General features: G+C 37.9%; 1 long non-coding RNA gene across 1 annotated transcript in view; it reads right to left on the reverse strand.

Annotated features, from left to right (window-relative positions):
* Positions 1-244: 244 nt before the first annotated feature.
* LOC120523713 overlaps positions 245-19674 on the reverse strand; it is a 72081-nt gene continuing 52651 nt past the window's right edge. The window contains exons 2-3 of the long non-coding RNA XR_005632682.1: positions 3373-3459; positions 245-774 (exon numbers count right to left, since the gene is read on the reverse strand). This is a non-coding gene — a long non-coding RNA (uncharacterized LOC120523713). The remainder of the gene's footprint in view (positions 775-3372; positions 3460-19674) is intronic.

A 19674-nucleotide genomic window follows, 5' to 3' on the forward strand; every position in this document is an offset into this window, starting at 1 on the left:
CCATTAGGTTCCTGTAGTTTATTAATTAATTAATTTTTTTGAAGAACACACAGGTTACTCACTTTATGTTATTAACTTCTTCTTCTGTAACTATTCCCACTTTTATATGGGGTTGCTGTTTTTTGATTAGACTTATAAGAACATTTGACTAATCCATTATCAAATGTCATAGTTATAAATAAGAAAAATAAACAGTAAACCTGACAAAGTAAAAGCATGACATAAAGCGTGCCTTTTAATCACATTGATTTTTAATTTTGAATGTTTATATTTTTATAACAGTTTCACAGGAAGATAGATTTTCCTCTTTCAGTTGTAATGCTAGCTGAATCAAAGAGAAATACTGGCATACTGACAAGACTGGGCAGTTAGGAGCACACTGTTAATAATATAATAAACGCTTTTTTTCTTCAGATGTCTATACTTATGTTTGAACAGCTGGTTTCAGTGCAGACTTAGTGAATCGGGGGGGAGAGGGGGACACAAAAACATTCAGTGGCTTAGCAAGCTCAGATAGGGGCTACTGGGCCCTGCTGTCTCAGCGCCTTTTGCTGACATGTGCAGTGGGGCCAATGGTGAAAAAGAAAATCCCAAAAGAACACCATTGGCTTTTTGACAAGGAAGGGAGGGTCTCCGTTCACAAAATTTTGTACTCTGGCCTCTTGGGTATGCAGTCAATATTTCCATTTACTCTACTTTATTTCAGAAAGTTACCTCATCATTCCTCTTCACCAGCTACTGATCAGCAAATCAAAATACTGGTCACATGATGTGCTGGAAATAAGAAAAAAAATTGACACATGATAGGTATATAGGCATGAAAGGCACTAGATAGATAGATAGATAGATAGATAGATAGATAGATAGATAGATAGATAGATAGATAGATAGATAGATAGATAGATAGATAGATAGGTAAATTATGGACTGTTTAAGATAAAAAAATGTAAAGAACTGTTTCAGGATCATAGCTGCAGTGGGCATAAGACCTGAAACAAACCTGAACCCTACATCAGTTCATTACAGGACCCATTTGGCCAATTTGGAATCACCAATCAGCTTAACATATTTGTCTTTGGAGATAGATAGATAGATAATGGAAGGCACTGTATGAAGTGAAGATTGGCATTCGATAGATAGATAGATAGATAGATAGATAGATAGATAGATAGATAGATAGATAGATATTTTTATTTTGAATCAACCTTTACTAGAATCAATGAGAACATAATACAAGCATTGATGTGTAGAGGTAACATACAAGATATTCTAAATATTTTATAGGAAAAAGGTTCAAATTCAACCCCATAATAAACTACACGTCACCATTTACCCCATACATACAAATAAATAAATAGTTGATTGAGTTTAGACTCTCTCTCCATTAGTCTCGATGCATACTTCACACCACCTCCTACTTTGCACATGCATTTATTTTCAAAAGCTATACATTGCATTTAAAATGCAAAGATTTCTTCCTAAATAATGTATCATTGTGTGTTGATAGTTACTAACAAATGAGTATTTTATACTAGGTATATTCCTACAGTGGGACATTAAATTATGCATCATACAAACATTGACTTTACTAGTTAATATGGCAGGAGCAGACTGAGGCCATGACAGCAGCTTGATTAAGTGGCATATATTTAGGAATAGTGAATATGTGTGAACTGTTTGCTTTTAATATTTAATCACAGGGCAAGAAGCTTAACCTTTGTTGTGTCACATATGTAAACACTTGTTAGATTACAGACAGCCATGCAAATTCAGAATTAATCATTAAATAAGGACATAATGTACCAAGGACTTTTCAGACCCTAATATTGTGCACAATCAAACATGACAGTTCTGCCAGATGTAATGAGACTTTTACTTTTATTAAAAATGCTTTAATGTGGTTATATTTCTGCGGTGTAACTTCAGGGCCCACAGACTTTCATTATATACAAATTTTTAATGTCACTGAATAAAATAAGAAGGAATCTGTGAGACAATGGCACATTGATTAGCACACCCCACAGACAGGCAGGTGAAATTAACTGATGATTCTTCATCAGTTTAGTATGTCATGGTCCTTCAACCCACTGGTGTCCCTCCCACGTTTTGTGATTTCTGCCTGTTCACAGCACTTGCAGACAGGCCTGAACCTAAAGTTTAACTCTAGTGGCAGACTTATAGTCTGCACAAGCCCCAGTCGTGGGGCAAATTCTTTAAAATCAAATAAAAACCATGGAAAACCATAAAAGCTTTGAGATGCATGAAAACAAACAAAGCAAATTTATTGGAAGAACTCAAAATTTTACAAAGAAAACAAAGGCAAAGAAAAATAGGAAAACAATAAAGGTAAACAAATCTAATTCTAAAATCCAGAAATGTTACCTTAGGTTAAGAGAAACAGGAGTTCTATACCAGGACATCCAAAAACACCAAGTGCTATGTTATAATCTGGGAGTGTTTTCTGGCTTATGTTGTTTTTTTGTCATCTCTGTTTATTTTGTGTTTAGTGTCATAATGTATTTTTGTTAATATTGTTCTGTTTATGTATTTTTTATGTTTGTGTATTGTATGTTTTCTTATGTTCCTTGTTTTCTATGTTGGAAACCTCAGGAGCCGAGGGCAACCATTATGTCACTAGTGAGGGACCCCTGTAGCCTTTATATTTCAGGCTGGGAACCTGAGGTCCCCCAGTGCTTCACTGATAGTATGAGGAGTAATGGAATATTATTGCACTGTTTTTCTGGTTGCTGGATTTTTTTACTTCTTTCTTTGGTTTTTGATTATTGGATTACAGATTAAGATGTAGTTTGCCTGGTTTGTTAAAGCCTCTTGCCTCATTTTTGCCTTTTTGTGCTTCCTTTTTTATTTAAATAAATCCTTTCATTTATAAATACTCTTTGTTTGGATGGACTTTTCTCTTAAATCAGAGGTTTTAAGGTTTAATTTCCCTAGAAAGACCTTTTGGTGTATTGTGGGACAGTTAAGGGTATTTAAAAAAAAATAATAATTAAAGCCAGTTTCCTGTTTTTGGGCCTGTGCAGGTCAATGCCTGCTTGTGGAGTTTGGGGCCAGGCTACCTGGGCCAAGGCCTATCTTTGTTCAATTCAGTGGAGATCCGGATTTGGATAGTGAGTCACTTTGAAGGTCTTTCAACTTTTTTTACTGTTTGGTGTGCACTGAATAACAACAGAAAGTAAGCACAGATCAGAGAACAGGAGAGTAACCTCAGTGCAGAAGTAGCTATTGCATGGGCTGCTACTTCTTAAATTATACAGGGGTGGTTTCCCCAGCTACAGCATCAGGTGGATCCACCCTTCGTGGCTCAAAATATAGTCCACAATTAACATAATTTAAAGGAACAGACACACTTACTTAGACTTGGACTTATTTCCTCCTGCACCATGTGGCACATTGGGTGCCAAGCAATCGCCATCAAGCTCGGTCAGCAGCTGGGCTTATCTAGGACCAGACATAACATAATAACAAACAAAACATGCAGAATCACATAAAACATAAAGTGGAAGACAAAAACAAAACCAAGAGTACTCTATTTATAAAATAATATAAAAAAAAGCAAAAAGATAAAATAAAAGTAACTACACTGGAACAGGGATAAGACCCTGGCTGAACCATAACACCATGGTTGATTCCTGTCTGGAGTCTAGTGTCTTGAGCCAGTACAGCCCACCTTGCTTGCTTTAACTTTAATTGGTCAGGCTAACTGGTGAATGTGACAGGGACTGTGTGACTGTGGTGGTGTGTGAGAGCCCTGCAGTGGACTACCTGCTGTCCCAGCCACAGCTGATGCTTGCCTTGAACCCAGTTTTGCTAGAACAAGCTTCTCTGCTCATTTGATCATTCCAAAGACTTGCATGTTAACTGTCCACTGTAAAATGATCCACTGTAAATGTAAGTGTGCAATGGACTGGTACCCCCTAAAGCAGAGGTGTCGAACTCCGGGCCTGGAAGGCCGCAGTGGCTGCAGGTTTTCAATCTAACCCCTTTTCCTAATCAGTGAGCAGTTTTCACTGCTAATTAAATTCTTCTTCTATTCATTTTAATAGCCCTGTTTTTAAGGATTTGGTCCTCTGAATTGTTTTGTTTCTTCATTAAATGACAGCCAACCAGAAATGAGACATAAAACGAGCCAACAGGTGACCAACTAAATTGGAGTTTCAAACTAAAGCCAATTTCACTCCAACCAGGTTCTTAATGAGAAGCTGATTCTTGCTGCTAATTAAACCAGTTATTTAATTCCATGGCTTGTTGCTGCTCTCATTCGGCCACAGCAGACATTTCCAAAACTGTTCATATTTCTGTTTATTCTAAGAACACCGTCAAAATGTTTTGGTGACCTGAGAGAATCAGCTTTACCTTTTCAGATATTGTGTGAGGGGCACTGATGAGCTGGTCATATGGCAACTTGTTTTGTGTCTCATTATTGGTTGGCTGCCATTTACGGAAAAAGAAAGAACAAAGCTGTCTGAGTCAAGTTAATTAAAATTAAGACCAAAGAATTTAATTAGCAGCAAAAATTGGTCACTAATGAAGAAGATGGTTAGAATGAATACCTGTAGCCGCTGCAGCCCTCCAGGACTGGAATTTGACATCCATGCCCTAAAGGGTTGATGCCTATTTTGTGCTGATGCTGCCAGCATATGCTCAGGTGTTAATCCTGCATTAGATTAAGATGGAATGAGAATACAGTGTTCTGTCAAAACTTAATAACAGGAATTAAAGTTTAAGACTTGCCAAACGGCCACTTTCAGTTGCCGTGGAGAACAAAGACACTAGAAATTTGTCAGCTTTAGCAGTTTTACATTGGTAAAATAGAATGACAGCTTATTTACAGTAGCAGTATGCCAGGCAGGGAGTTGTCCCCGGGTGTGTTTCCTTTCTTGTGACATTAGTTCCTCAGTACACACTAAACCACAAAACATGTTTTCATCATTATTTCCTCGTTTTTCCAAAGACTTGACTCCTGTTCACTGCACAGATTGACTCCCAGCTTTGAAATTGTGAACACTGGCTGTCATTGATATATTTAAAAAATATGGAGCCACCCAGCGCTTAGGCACCAAAGCACACCACACCCAAAATACGTGATGGCACAGTAACACTTTAAAATATCAAATAATTCATTTTTTTAAGGGCTAGGGTTGGGGTTAATGTGCTGATTTACTTGCTTAATTTTTTTTAAAATCTTGTTTAATGTTTATTGTTTCCATGGCAACAGTGAAGCAAACACTACAGCACTGGAAGAACTGAGTCACTAGGCTGGTCTTGTCAGAGTGAATCTAAATATATATTTGACTAGATATAAATATGTTTACACTTCAATATTTGTTATGTAATATTATCAAAAATGGCCCTGGTGTGAGTAGCACTGTGTGTGGGAGTGGCATCCCTTTCAGGGCTGGCTCAAAGCAGCTGAAATAGCGACTGGCTTCTCACCACAATAGTAATACTGTAGTAACATTTATACTGTTAACTGATCATTTTTCATGGGCATTTCACTGTCAAATGATACATTTATTTCAGTTTGATCTGTGGCTTGTGGTAAAATGAGTCATCTATAACAGCAGACCCCCTAGGGCTGCTCAGTTCCTCCTGTAAGAAGGAAAGAGGCACATTTAGATAATTTTTGGATAGACGGATGAATTAGTTACAGTTTAGCAACCCTTGAGGAAATTGCACACCATCTTGTGTAAGTAGGGCATTAGAAGAACTCAAGTTGCAGATCGTTGCTATGCATCATAACAAGTGAAGAGTACTTTAATAACTAAGTTTACTTTATCATCTGCTGTGTCGTGTTGGCATTGATTAAAGGCCACAACTCAGTTCCCATAGTATTGGCACAGACCTGACACCCGCCCATTAATGATTTTATTTATTACAAAAGTACTCTTTTGTATTTAAAAAAAAAATAATATATATGTAAACATGCATGTGTGAGTTCATAAGGAATTAAACAGGAGATTTTTTTTTTGCTAGAAAGGCTCCCTTCTAGTAACCACAGTTATGTTTCATGCCTAGATTGGTTTGTCGGTGCTAGCGGTATCTCGGCATTACATTAGGTGGGTGGTTGTGCACAAAACAGAATGCACATGACAAATATAACAGGTTGGGGCACCATTCGTGATCCCTGTATAACTGAAGGTTTTCTCAAAACAAAAGGTTTGAATAATGACAGTCATTATGTAGAGACGTCTTCTCAGACATGAGTACTATTCCAGGTTGTCGGCCATCTTGGTGGTGGTTTATTTAATTTGGTTTGACAAGAAGTGGCAAAGACAAGTTGCCGGAAATGGAAGTGAGGTCACAGATCTACTCACTGTAGTTCTTCCTATCAGGATGCAAAAAGAAAGGAGAGGCATTAGATGACAATGCCAACTTTCAACTCAGAGTAAAATTACAGACAGAGGAGCCCTGAAGTTGTCTCCCAAGCGCACGTGTGACAATGCAAAGTTGTCATTGATAATTACACAGCAGACTTCATCCTTTTTCAAAAAGTATGGATATTAGAAAGTGCATAAAATCATTTCTTCAACTTTAATTACAGACAACTTTAAAAATGTCTCTGTCTCTCAATCTGATATCATAGCGAAGAAGCCTACTTTGAGTGCAGCAGAATACAGCAAACGTGGTAGGAGCAGGGCTTGCATTAGTAGGAGTCACCAAGCAGAGTCAGACTACGTTTGTTCACTGTGGATGACACAGACAATCCTAAACAAGTTACGCTGGACACACACTGAAGAAGCTCCTCACACCCAGTGAGTTATTATGTTGTTTCTCTTTGTCTGGCTACGCGTGCACATCCTGCACCCGCAGGAGTGTTTTTTACAGCTCATACTACAATATACTGCACCTAAATATTTTGTCTGCCTGGTAAGCTTGATTGTGGTGTTAAGTGCGTAATTATTATAGATCAATGCTTCCCAAACTCAGTCCTGGGGACCCACTGTGGCTGCAGGTTTTTGTTCCAACCAGCTTCTGTTTTTAATTGGACTCCTGGGAAACTGTTATTTCCCAAGTTCAGTGTTTTGGGAATAATATAGAAATTATAAAACTATGTTTGGTAATATATATACTATATATATATATATATATATATATATATATATATATATATATATATATATATATATGTGGTCCCGGCTGGGGCTGGAGCCCGGCCGAGATGCCCAGGAGGACGAGAGGAGGGCTTGTGCCTCCTCCAGACCGCGAGGGGGCATCCGTCCTGGTTATGTTGGGGGCCTTGGGTAAAGGGCTTGGAAGCACAGCCCTGTAGGGACCCGTGGCCACCACCAGGCGGCGCCCCGATGCCGGTATATCCCGGGAGGACACCCGGAGAGCTGCCGGGAGGACAGGGAAGGATGCCGGGAACACCTGGTGCTCGTCCGGGAAGCATATATAAGGGGCCGCCTCCCTTCAGTGAGCAGTGGATGTCGGGTGGAAGTGGACAGAGCTGGTGAGAGGAATGGAGGCGGCCATGAAAGAAAGGCACAGGAACTGTGAGCCCTGGACTTTGGGGATTCGGTGCAGAAGGCACTGGGGTTTGTGGTGCACATGATCCTTGTATATATTGTAAATAAACGGTGTGTTGGGTGAAACAAAGATGTCCGTCTGTCTGTGTCCGGTCCAAGTTCACAATATATATATATATATATATATATATATATATATATATATATATATATATATATATATATATATATATATTGTAATGGATGGCCGGCCATTTATCCCGGCCAATACCCCCAAGCCGCCAGGTGGAGCCCTCCTTGCAGCCTGGAGGTCCCCAGAAGACCAGCAGGGCATCATGGACATTGGAGTTTTTATGCAAAGCCCTGCTGGATGCCGTGGGGGCCACAGGAGGGAGCTGCAGGGAGGACCGAGGGCTTCTTCGTGCCCTGTGACCCGGAGGTTCGTCACAAGAAGAGCGACGGACTTCCGGGTTGAAGAAAGGGACTATTTACCCTGACCCGGAAGGAATAAGGACTTGTGGACTATTGGGCAGAAACACTTCCAGGTCAGGAGGTATAAAAGGACTATGGGAACTCACAGACAATGAGCTGAGCTGGGTGGAAGGGTGGCAACGCGTCTGGGAGCTGGAGGATTGTTTATTATTGTGTAGTATTGGTGATTTAATGAGAATTGTGGTGGAGAGTGTGCTTTGTGCACTGTGGCGACAAAATAAAGTCAACTTGAGGACTTGTACCTGGTGTCTGGAGTCGTGGACAGGGGTTCAAGGGAGCGAGAGCGCCCCCTATCGTTCACAATATATATATAGTATATATTAAAATGTACCAAGCAGTATTGGGGAATAATGTGTTTTTTTAATTGTCATTTTTAACATACAACAAAGGTGGAAAACTGTACAGAGAAAGGGCAAAATATGATGAAATCAACAAAAGAGAGTTAAGCATTTCAATCTCTAGCAAAAGCAGAAATATTTTGAAATGTCCTATAAATGTAAAAATCATGCTGTTGTGCTTTCCTGAATGTAGAATAAGAGAAAATAAAATATCAGCTAATTAAATGAGATCATTATTTTCAGGTGTTACTGATTATGAATCTGGTTGGAACAAAAACCTGCAGCCACGGGGGGTCCCCAGGACTGAGTTTGGGAAGCTCTGTTATTGAGTGTAGCATTCAATAAATAAAACATTTGATTAGTAAATACATCCGATTATGACTACGGAATCCACTATGGTATTAAAAACATTAATTTGTTTATTGCCTGGTTGTATTTTTGTGCTGTTCTTTAATTAATTCCACTTTGCCCACAAAGCAATAATTTTATTTTGGTAATCCATATTGACAAGTGCCCACCTTAAGGTTTACTTTTGGCAATTGGTCTGTGTCGGAGCCAAAGGCAAGTGTGAACAAAGTGAAGACAAGAATCACAAGAAAGCTGAGCTGTCATTCTTCAAGGTCTAGACCAAGTATGATACCTAAGAACTCACCTGGTTGATATATTTGTGTACATTAGTAGAAGACTATTGACAGTCTGCAACACTGCATTGTTTTTATTACATATATTGCCTCTCATTCTTATTATCTAGCAACATAAATTTTCAGCTTTATGCTGGTGACACCCAAATATAGTATTTCTGTTTGTTAAAAATAATGTAGTTGATTCTGAGATTTTTCAGGTAAGCAGAAGAAGTCCTAGGTAAGACAGAAGTTCAGATGAACAACAATGACACCAGACTAACACATAAAAGAAAGAACTAACTATTCTGTGCTGTATAAACCTCTAAAATGCTTCTTTGCTAAAGCAAAGACAAAATAGTGTGTCTTGTATAAAGTGATACCACGAGAAGAAGATTCTCAGAGGGGCTTTTACTGACATGTGGAACCAAGGGACCCAAGAAGTCTAGCAGCTAACAGCAGAAGGCTAGCAGCTCATTAAAAATGGTATACATGCCAGTCCTGGGAATTAGAAGAGCATCCCCAAAGCTGAGAATGACCGATAACTTACCCCTCAAATGGCGTTTAAATGTATGCACTCTGCTAATGCACATTGGTGGAACAAAGGTGGCTGGCAAGGATGCAGTGTAGCCAGAAAACAAAAGTGAAAGAAAAAGAGAATAGAACAATAGTCGTCACGCTTTTTTACTTTTCATGTAAAAGAAGTAAACTGTAAATAGAAATTGATATGTCATTAGTAAATTTACCTCAGTTCTCTTATTTCCCCTAAAAATGATTGTTCCCAGTAGTACAGTATATGGTACTTTTATTTCTCTTTAATTTTGACAGAGTATTCATGCTGGTACACTCCCTACTCACCTCCTATGGGTGGCTGCCATTGGCTGTTATAACAAGGTGAAATTATGCAATATGTCAATGCTTGCCATCTTTTTAGTTTCCTTTTACATAATGCTCACCCAGCAGTGCTGAACCAATGACTTGTTTAGTTTTTCTCTTTTAATTTCCTAATAGTGTCTGAACAGTCTTGTTGCTGTCATATAAAAGCTAAGCTCTCTATATCTCTCTATCAGTTTTGCTGTAAATCCCCGCCACTTACAGTTTGAGCTCCAAGTACGAGCCCAGGATAAAATATTCTGTTAAAAGATATAACACGGCTCACAGCACACAATGGCAGTGTGGGCGTCTGCAGCTGCCAGTCATGTTATAAATAATGTCACTGTTACCAGTTTGCATTTGTGCTGCTCACTAGTCCTTTAGATTGTCAATCATTTTGGAAAGATCAAGCAGAACAATATATTGGCCATTTCAAAATGAAAGTCATTCATCCTTTTGTACTGAAACAATATATGAGGCCAAAAATGTTCTGCCTGACACATGCTATTTTCTAGTTCAAGCTAACAAATTAAGAAGCAATATTTTAATTATCTCTTTTCTACAAACCAGAATTTTCTTTTACATGCATTTAGCTGTAGAAGAGTTGATTATATTTATTTTTTTATTATTTTTATACTCATAGCACAGACTCACTGAGGGTTACAGTTGTCTGGATGGTGGGAACCAGCACCTTTGTGGTTTAAAGTTCGATGCCTCAGCCACATTGCTACAGTGCTTGTACCAACTGTGACATTTCAGATGTCATGAAATCTATTCATTTACCATCATACATGATGGAAACTGAACAATTTTTCAGTTACACTGGAAGCATTGACCTTGTCATTATGAAAGGGATCTGAGCAGTGGCAATTTAAGTAGAACAGCAGAGATTTTGTTGTTTTTAAAGTGAATTTTCGAAGCATACAAAGTTTCAAAAGTTATTCTAACAATAAGTAAAGTTAGCAGAGCAACATAAAGCTTAAAACCAGAATCCCAAATATAATTTTATTTGCTCAAGAATTAAGTGGTGATTATCGTGCAGAGATGCCACAGATAAAAGCTTCTCTATCTTGAAGTACTTCCTACATTGGTTCCATATTCTGAGTGAATGAAGCACAATTGGGTTGTTAGTATATTGGCTATAACATGCATTTACAGGTGCACAAAGCAAGGAATATAAAGAAGTGCTGCAGGATATAATTTCTATTGCAGACCAAACTTGTGTGTGTTCATCTATTTGTGTCAATGTCCAAGTTTTTATAACCTATATATTTGTCGCCAGGTAATAAACTTGAAAGTTAGGTAGATCCATGCCTTAGGTCTTTATAGCGTCGTTCTTTGGATGTGTGGATGTTTTGAATTCCAAAAAAATGAGGTTATGATTGGGTCTAATTTCTTAAAAAATTATATGTTAGTGTATATGGAGATGCTTTAAAATAGAAAAAGAAGCTTAAGAAGGATATTCATCTTGACAGTGTTAATAACGTGAGATGGAGGGTAGACCATCTATGAAAGTTTTGCTTATGTTTTTCGATGCATACAGAAATATTTTGTTGAAAAGGGGCTTTATGTTTTCTCATGATGTTTACCCCTAGGTATTAAACTGATCTGTGATGATAAAAGATAAGGTGTCCAATCTATTATTGTGTGCTAGAGAGTTCACTGGAAAGAGCACACTTTTATTCAAATTGATTCTGAGTCTGGATATCTTTTGAAATTCTGTGGATTTTTTGTGGATCTGATATATACAGTACCATATCATCTGTATATAGTGATATTTTCTGTTCTCAAGTACTTCTCTGATAATCCCCTCAGAAGCATTTCTAAAGTGAACTGCCAATGGCCCAATGGCAACTGCAAATAGCAGTGGTGACAGTGGGCATCCTTGACTAGTATCGTGTTCTAGTTTGAAGTAGTCTGAAACTACTGGAATACAGTAGTTTGATCCATGCACATATGTTTAGGTCTAACCCAAATTTGTGCAATATAGTGAATAAGTAGTCCATTCAACCATATCAAATGTTTTTTCTACATACAACGATAATAAGATCTCCAGGATGTTAGACTTTGTGGATGAACATATTACATTAAATAGGTGTTGAAGATTGGAAGCTAAGTGTCTGTCTTTAATAAGTCCAGTTTGGTCTTGTGATATTACTGAAGAAGGCACTTTCTCAGTACTTCTAGAGAACTTTGGAGAGTATGTTAACATCATTATTCAGAAGTGAGATTGGTCTGTATGATGTACATTGTAATAAGTCCTTATTTTTCTTAGGAAATATGATAATTAATGCTTGGTGAAAAGTTTGAGGAAGAATTTTATTGTCTCTGGCTTCTGTAAATGTTGCTAATAAAAGGGGAGTTAAGTTAATTGAACTTTTTTTATAAAATCCAACAGGGTAGCCATCATGGCTTGCTGCTTTCCCACTCTGAAATGAGTTTACAGCATCTAGTAATTCTGAGAGATTCTGAGCTTTATCCAGTTCCTCTGCACTGTGTGTATATCAAATTCAACTCCAAATTTCATGAAATTCTCCACATGTCATAAATGGAATCTTCATATGTCAAAACCCAAATTAGACACAAATAGTCATATAACACTACATAAGGTCCTCACAAAATCAGCTTGTATATTTTTATACTGCAAGACAATCTTACATAACTTGGCTGGCATGAGGTCACATATCACGCACCACATGACTATCTAGCAGTCAAGCTACAACTATGTGACCAAGCAAGGCCAAAATATTACTGGCCATAAAAATTGTACATACAGAATGTCAACAATCATGACATTACAGCAATGGCGACAGAAATATGACAAAGATGCACAAATAAATAATCTGCACAATCCTGACATCGTTATATTAATTTTTAAGACTGGACTTTGGAATTGTTGAGCAACAGAGAGAAGGACCCTTTAATCTTGTCCTTCATTTAGGCCATATGAAATGAGCATACATGGTGGTGTGGTTGATTGATTCATTTGAAGTATAGTACTTCGCATGTCTACTGGCTTTAGCTTTAAAACTGAATTTTTCTGAATATAGACACACTGGAAGAAGGTGCTGACATCACACAGAGAACTCCAACCAGGAATAAAACTTAGGTTACATACATAAGCAGTATTAATTTTGGCATCCATAGATTAATGAAAGAAACTCAAATTAATCAGATAATCAATTAAACTATAATTTAATCTGATTGATGTTTAGGTATTGTTCATTTTTTACAAATTCAAGTGCTCTAAGTGACTTGCTTAGGGTTAGGCAAGGACACAAGTATGAATCCGTTGCCTTGTTTACCCATCTAATTGTTTGAACGCCATTGTCAGTAAAAGAGGAGATGCTGTTCTTTGGATACAAAGAAAGTACATCTATATTGGCAATAATAATCTCCTATTCTTCTATTTTGTAATACAGTGTCAACTTTCTTTATAGAAACCCGTTTAAAATTGTCAGGAAGTGTCATTCAGCCTTGGGACTCTTTTGTTTAAGTAAAGTTAAATACATTTCATGTGAACTGAGTAAGCATGCTATTTGAGATTTTAATGTTAGCTAAATAAATGGAATGAATTGTGTCTCTATGGCAGTAAAGCACAAAGAGAAGCAGAGAAAATACAGTTGAAGACCAAAAAAAATTGGTACTCTTTTTCTTTCAAAGATCCTTTGGTTTTTAATTCAGTGTCAACATAAATTGCTAATTTTACTGTTCTAAAATACTTTTTTCCCAATTACATTGACAACATTCACTTTATATTTTGAGTTACTGACAACATACAACTACATTTTTTGAATCTGAAGGAGTAAAGAAGAATTTAATAATAGGAAAGTGACCTCAATTGGATTCAACAAGGTAGTGCTATGGCTGTGCCAGGGACCCCTAGAAGTACAATGAGTAAATAGGATTTATAAGGAATAATAGCATTTTAATGTGTGTTTGGAGGGGCAGGAGATTCTAAAATGATCTGGGGGCAAGTTTGTAGGTTGTGAATGGCTGTAAGTTGTCAGCTCTCTATTAAGAAAGCTTCCTTCTTCACCATGTAAGTTTGGGACCATCTGGTTTTTCTGCCAATTTTCAAAGCACTGATGAAGTTGGAAAGTCCACAGGCACTCCAGTTATCTTGATCCTTGTGATAAGAAGAGATAAAGAAACTAAAAGGTCTAGAGTTCCAATGGATACTCTCTTTAATTTTCAGGTTGTAAAATAATGAATTAAAAGGAAACCAGTTTTAAATAAGTTCAGGATGCAAAATTACAGCTTCTCAAGCCATCAGAGATGCTTCTTTAGTGAAGAGTTGTGTCTCTCTTGGAAGCAGGGTCTAATATGAACAGGTCTTCGAGTTTACTCCAGGTCTTTATAGCTGAGGGATCAGAAATGACGGGGCTAAGAACAGCCAAAGAGAAATGACATCTGTAATGTTCTGGGTTGTTCTTCTCCATTTTAAATGAAATGGAAACAGTGCTAGGAATGGTGTCACACCACTCAAAACCATTCAAACAGAGAAGGACCCATGAGACACATCGTACCTTTGTGTGTGTGACACCCTATAAATGAGTGCTGGTATCTAAGGCAATTTAAAGTTCACTCTCAGCCCCAGATTACACTGGAGTCCTGACCTGGAAGAATCATTATGACTTGTTCCACCTGGAGAAGATGAACATAGAGTTGAGAGGAAGTGGACAATTGTACACTGCAGGGACAGAAGAGTGGCCATAAATATAAGCAAAAGAGAGAAGTTGAGACGGGAAAGCAGACTAAAGATATAACCCCATAAAAGAGTAGTAAAAGGACAAGGGACATTAAGGAGATGTTGGAGAAGCCCCTATTTTAAAGCACTGGATCTCAAGGTCATTTTGTAGTATACGGTATATGGTATATGGTACTCCTTTATACCCTTTCCCTCTCTCAGGAAACAATCAGTCAGTTAACTGATTCATCACTCAATCACCTAATGTTGTGATTTACTGCACATAAAATGGCAGAAAGGTGGACTTAAGTTCCAATGCTCCATGACCCTGTAATGGAAAACGCAGTTTCAGAATATAGATGAATAGCTGGATAAAGTTTAACAGACAACTCATCTCTAAAGGCTAGTCAATGATCTTCCATTTTTTACCCCAACAGGAAAACACCCTGGAAACCGGACCTCATTTATTCCATCACCTGGATATTACCCAGCTTGCTCTGTCAGCGTTCTCTGACTACTGGCAGCTTCCCAAATGCAAGCATTCTTGATTTACTTTTTATATAATTGTAAAATTGCCCTTAGACAGAAAACAAATACAATCAGATATGACAATTCATTAGGACCCTGTGGGATGTTTAATTCACCCAGCAATGTTTTATACTGAAATGCTTTATACATTTGAAGAAGACATTCTTGCAAGGATCTTTTTTTGTTTAATGTTAAATAATTGACTTTTTTATTTGATCAAATAAAAAAATATTTTTAGACTTAACAATTAGCTCAGATGGAGCTATGCTGTAATGCATTGTTGTAAAAGTGTTCAGCTTAAATGTTCTGCCTTCAGTCGCACGAAAATCCATGTATTGGCCTATTCTGTGAGCACAAATGGGGCAAATAATTTCAAACATTCACAATATGAAATAAACACAAGGGCAAATTAACCGTTACCTACACTTTGACTGACATTCCAACTTTTTTTTAAACAAGTATTCCAGTATTTGAATGGCATGACGTCATGCCAATGTCCTACAGTTTCAGGAACTCAAGTCTTGAGACTTGCTGCTTAGCTATCCATGGATTTTTCCGAGTCCTAGTGGGGTCTTTCTCACATCCCAATGATTTGCAGGCTAAGATTTATTGGTGACAAATTTGTCCAAATATGAGTGTGTGTACACACAACAGCAATATCTAATCTAGAGTTTGGTTTCTGTGTTGTGCCTGATATTGAAGCAATAAGAGGATCTGGGAAGGGTCGAGGAGATATCCTATTATGGATTTTTATCATTAGTGAAATGCTTACTCTCCAGTTGTGAACTATTAATCACCAGTCAGCATGTCTTTGAACAGCAGATCTCCATAAGCGCTTACATTGTGTAGCACTGAAAACGATAAAGCAGAAATGAAGAAAGTATTCATTTAGAGAAGAGCTAAATTCATAAACAGTCTCCTAGAATTTAGTTATTCAACATGGTATTTATATTTGGGATCACAAATTCAAATGCATGAGACCAAAACAAATTGCCCAGTGTTTTTTCAACTTGGAATTTTAAATATATACAATCATTAACTATAGAAGGACATCCTGGTGACTAGGGGCCTCTCATGCATAACGCCGTGTGTAGAATTCACATTAAACATGGTGTATGGACAAAAGCGGAAATGTGCATACGCACAAAAAAAATCCAGACGCATAAATCTGTGTGTATGGCAACTTCCAAGTTGTTCTCCTACATAAGTCCCGGTCAGCTTGAAACGTAACGCACATGCCTGCCACCACTCCCCAACTCCTCCCAGAATTACGCCTTTTTGAATATGCAATTCAATATAAACAGCCCCTTAAGCTCAGTGTTCTGTGAAAAGACAATGGCAAAAGCATGGGAGAAATTAAAGATTTTCAGCAATTACCAAGTGGAGGCAAGGAAAAGCTTACTATTTGTTGGTTTAAGCAGTGATATAAACAACAAAAGAAAGTTGATCGAGTAACAGAGTGGTGGAGAAACTCGAACGTTCAAGTTCAGAAAGTCGCAAAGTGTCCGAAATAAAAAAGAAGTTGTCAGATATCAAGGTCACATTGAAAAGGCGAGGCGTAGCCCACTGAGTGTCATATGGAAGCATATTAGGGTACAGAGAAATGAAAAACAAAATAGAGACTCAGTTAAAAAAAATGTCCAAATGTCAACTTTAATCTCGAAATTTCCACTTTAATCATACACTTTATTTTGTCATCAAAGTAGAATGCCATAAACTTCACCTTAAAATCGTTTAATTTACTAGTTTCTCAGATCCCATCGTAACTAAAGTAGTAGGCCTACGTTAAATGCTTCTTTCTATGTGTTCTTTTATATGCTCTATGTGTGTGAATCACTACGTGTTTCTTAAATGGGCTTTCTTTTCCGTCAACAGGACACAGAATACATTACATTCATGATATTACAGCTCTCTGAACAATTTAAATAATAAGATGTATACTTGATATAATTTTCATAATGATAGGAATTAAAGCATGTATTAAACATGGGGACATGGTAGCGGAGTATTAGCGATGAGCTGGTGCCGTGTCTAGAGATTGTTCCTGCCTCCCGCAAGATGATTTCTGCACCGTGCGCGACCTTCGATGAAATAATTTACTGCAGCAGTACTGTCTCTCTCAAACGTAGCAACCTATTCCTTTCCTTCCTTTTCTTTCTCCAAGTAACCAATTGCCACACAATCAGCTCTGTAATAGATGCCAAGCCATCTGTAAGCTTAGAATGCTGATTCTTCAAAACTTTTAATGAAACATTGAAATATCTTCGTAGTACATGTTTAATTATTCCATCCATCTATCCATCCAGGGTCACACCAATCCCAGAAAGCATACAGCACGAGGCAGGAACAATTCCTGAACAGGGCACCAGCTCATCGCTAGTGCTGTGCCACCATGTCCTCACATGTTTCATTATTAACGATATACATTATTTTAATGAAGTTTAAAACTTATCTGTACAATGTAATACACATGCTTTACTGCATTTCATCTTAAAAATAATATCAAGAACTCCAAGAAGATAGCACTTGGAAATCTAAATCGAAGCCAGTTGTCATCATATGTAAATACGCACTTTATAAAGTGACTCCGGTTGTGAAATATTATAACTGTACTGCAAGTACAGTGAGGTGATTTTACTAATAAGTACAAACAGTTCTACCAGGAGCAATTGATAGACTGATTAAGTGCGTTTAGAGCACTTGGGATGAAACTGATTCTGAACCGCGAGGTCCCCACAGGAAAGGCTCTGAAGCATTTGCCGTATGGGAACAATTCAAATAGATTGCGTACATGGCTGAGACAGCGTGTGCAAGATGCTGCACAGTATACCGATAATCCGATCAGCTGTTGTACAGCTGTGATTCCACACTCAGATACAGTGGGTTAAATACTCAGTGGTGCACTGGGAATAACAACACTAAAGCAGTGATGGTATTTAGGATAGTTTGGCCATTCGGTTCACCATTATATGGTCACGGGTTGATAACAATGAGATGCCTTAAACTAATAAACGATATGTGGTTAATTTCAGTGCATTTGATAATGCCACGTCAGGGATGTGAATCAAAAACTAAAGGGAAACCACACGGGAACAGTAGCACTGCTTTGACACTGGGTGCCACCAGTTTGCAAGGAATTGAGCTAGCATGAAAATGCGCATGGCTTTACACCAAATTTAGTTTTTATACATCGTTATGTGATCTTGGAAACAGTGCATACGCAACATTTTTGTGCATACGCACCGTTTATACATAATGCCCCTGGTCAGTTTTTGTTTATTGCTTGCTACCAGAAACCTGGCAGTGCTTCTGCTGAGTGAGCTGAAAACCCTTTGCTCCAAGAGAGATGACACTGGACACCCTGACAATGGCCTGGACATGGCCTTCAGGCAACCTGGATCTATATTTTGATTTATTGTTCTTACAGTTTCTCTGTGCTGCCGACAGAGACATGACCCAAATGAACAGCTTGGACAGCTCTGGGAAGGAGGTGGGCAACTTTCAGAAATGGTACAATCCGGTCTGGTTTTCCTTGCGCATGTCTAAATTGTGCTTTGAGGTCAGACCTCCACTGCAAGTCTAAAAGTTCCATCTGAAATGTGTCTGGAGCACTGTCCACTTTAAAGGAGAAGGGGTCTGCAAATCTGGCATTGACATTGTGAGCTTTTAGCAAATACCTAGTCAAATTCTTTCTATAAGTTCTCAATGACAGCAACAAATACTTCATCAATGAATTCAGTAGCCTCTGAAGTACTAGACTGGCATTTTGGGAAGTAGCTGAGATTTTTCTCAATGAGCTGTGTTTTTCATAATCTCAGTTTTATGGAGAATGCCTTCAACGGGAATAAACCATATTGGTTTGGGCCTTGCAGCTTCAGGTTGAGTATGTTCAGCTCTTGTGTGATTTCAACAAAAAATGATAGACCCATAACCCATTTGGGATCATTAAAGTCGGGAACCTGTAGTCTCCCATCCTTCATGAGCTCCCTCATTACCTCAAACAATTGTTTAAGAAAGCTGCCTCTAGTAAGCCAAGTGCACCATGTTCTGCCTTAGTTTCTTCCAAAAAGGCAGGAAACTGGTGGTGTTGTAAGTCTTTGGATCTGATGTAATTATTGTATTTCATTGTGCATAACACTATTAAAATATAAATATTTACTTCAAAGAGCCTACTGGTGAATTATGCAGTACAAAATAATAGCAGTATTTACCTTTTTTTCTTTTTCCTGAATTTTTTCCACTAGACCATTATTTCTACCAGTCATTGACAGAGCACCATCCTTGGTTATTCCTACCAGTTTATCCCATGGCAGACCAGCACAATCAATTAGCTAACATAGCTCTTGAACTATATCTTTAACTGCAGTCCTCCCATGCATCCAACATAAAGATAGCAACTCTTTAATCACTTCAAGTTTGTCTTTGACACCCCTGATGAGATAGCAAGGTGAGCATTGTCATTTATATTGGTGTTCTCATTGAATGCTAATGAAAAGGCACTGAAAACTGTTCCTTTGAGACACAGCTGATCATAAATGTCATCTGATTACCCATTAGTCCTCTCTGCCACAATATTTGTAGTAAGAAAATATAGTAATTTCTATACAATGCCACCTTCTCTGGGGAGAGGACGTCAACAACCTCTA

This window comes from Polypterus senegalus, chromosome 2 (genome assembly GCF_016835505.1).
Source record: "Polypterus senegalus isolate Bchr_013 chromosome 2, ASM1683550v1, whole genome shotgun sequence".
Lineage (NCBI taxonomy): Eukaryota > Metazoa > Chordata > Cladistia > Polypteriformes > Polypteridae > Polypterus > Polypterus senegalus.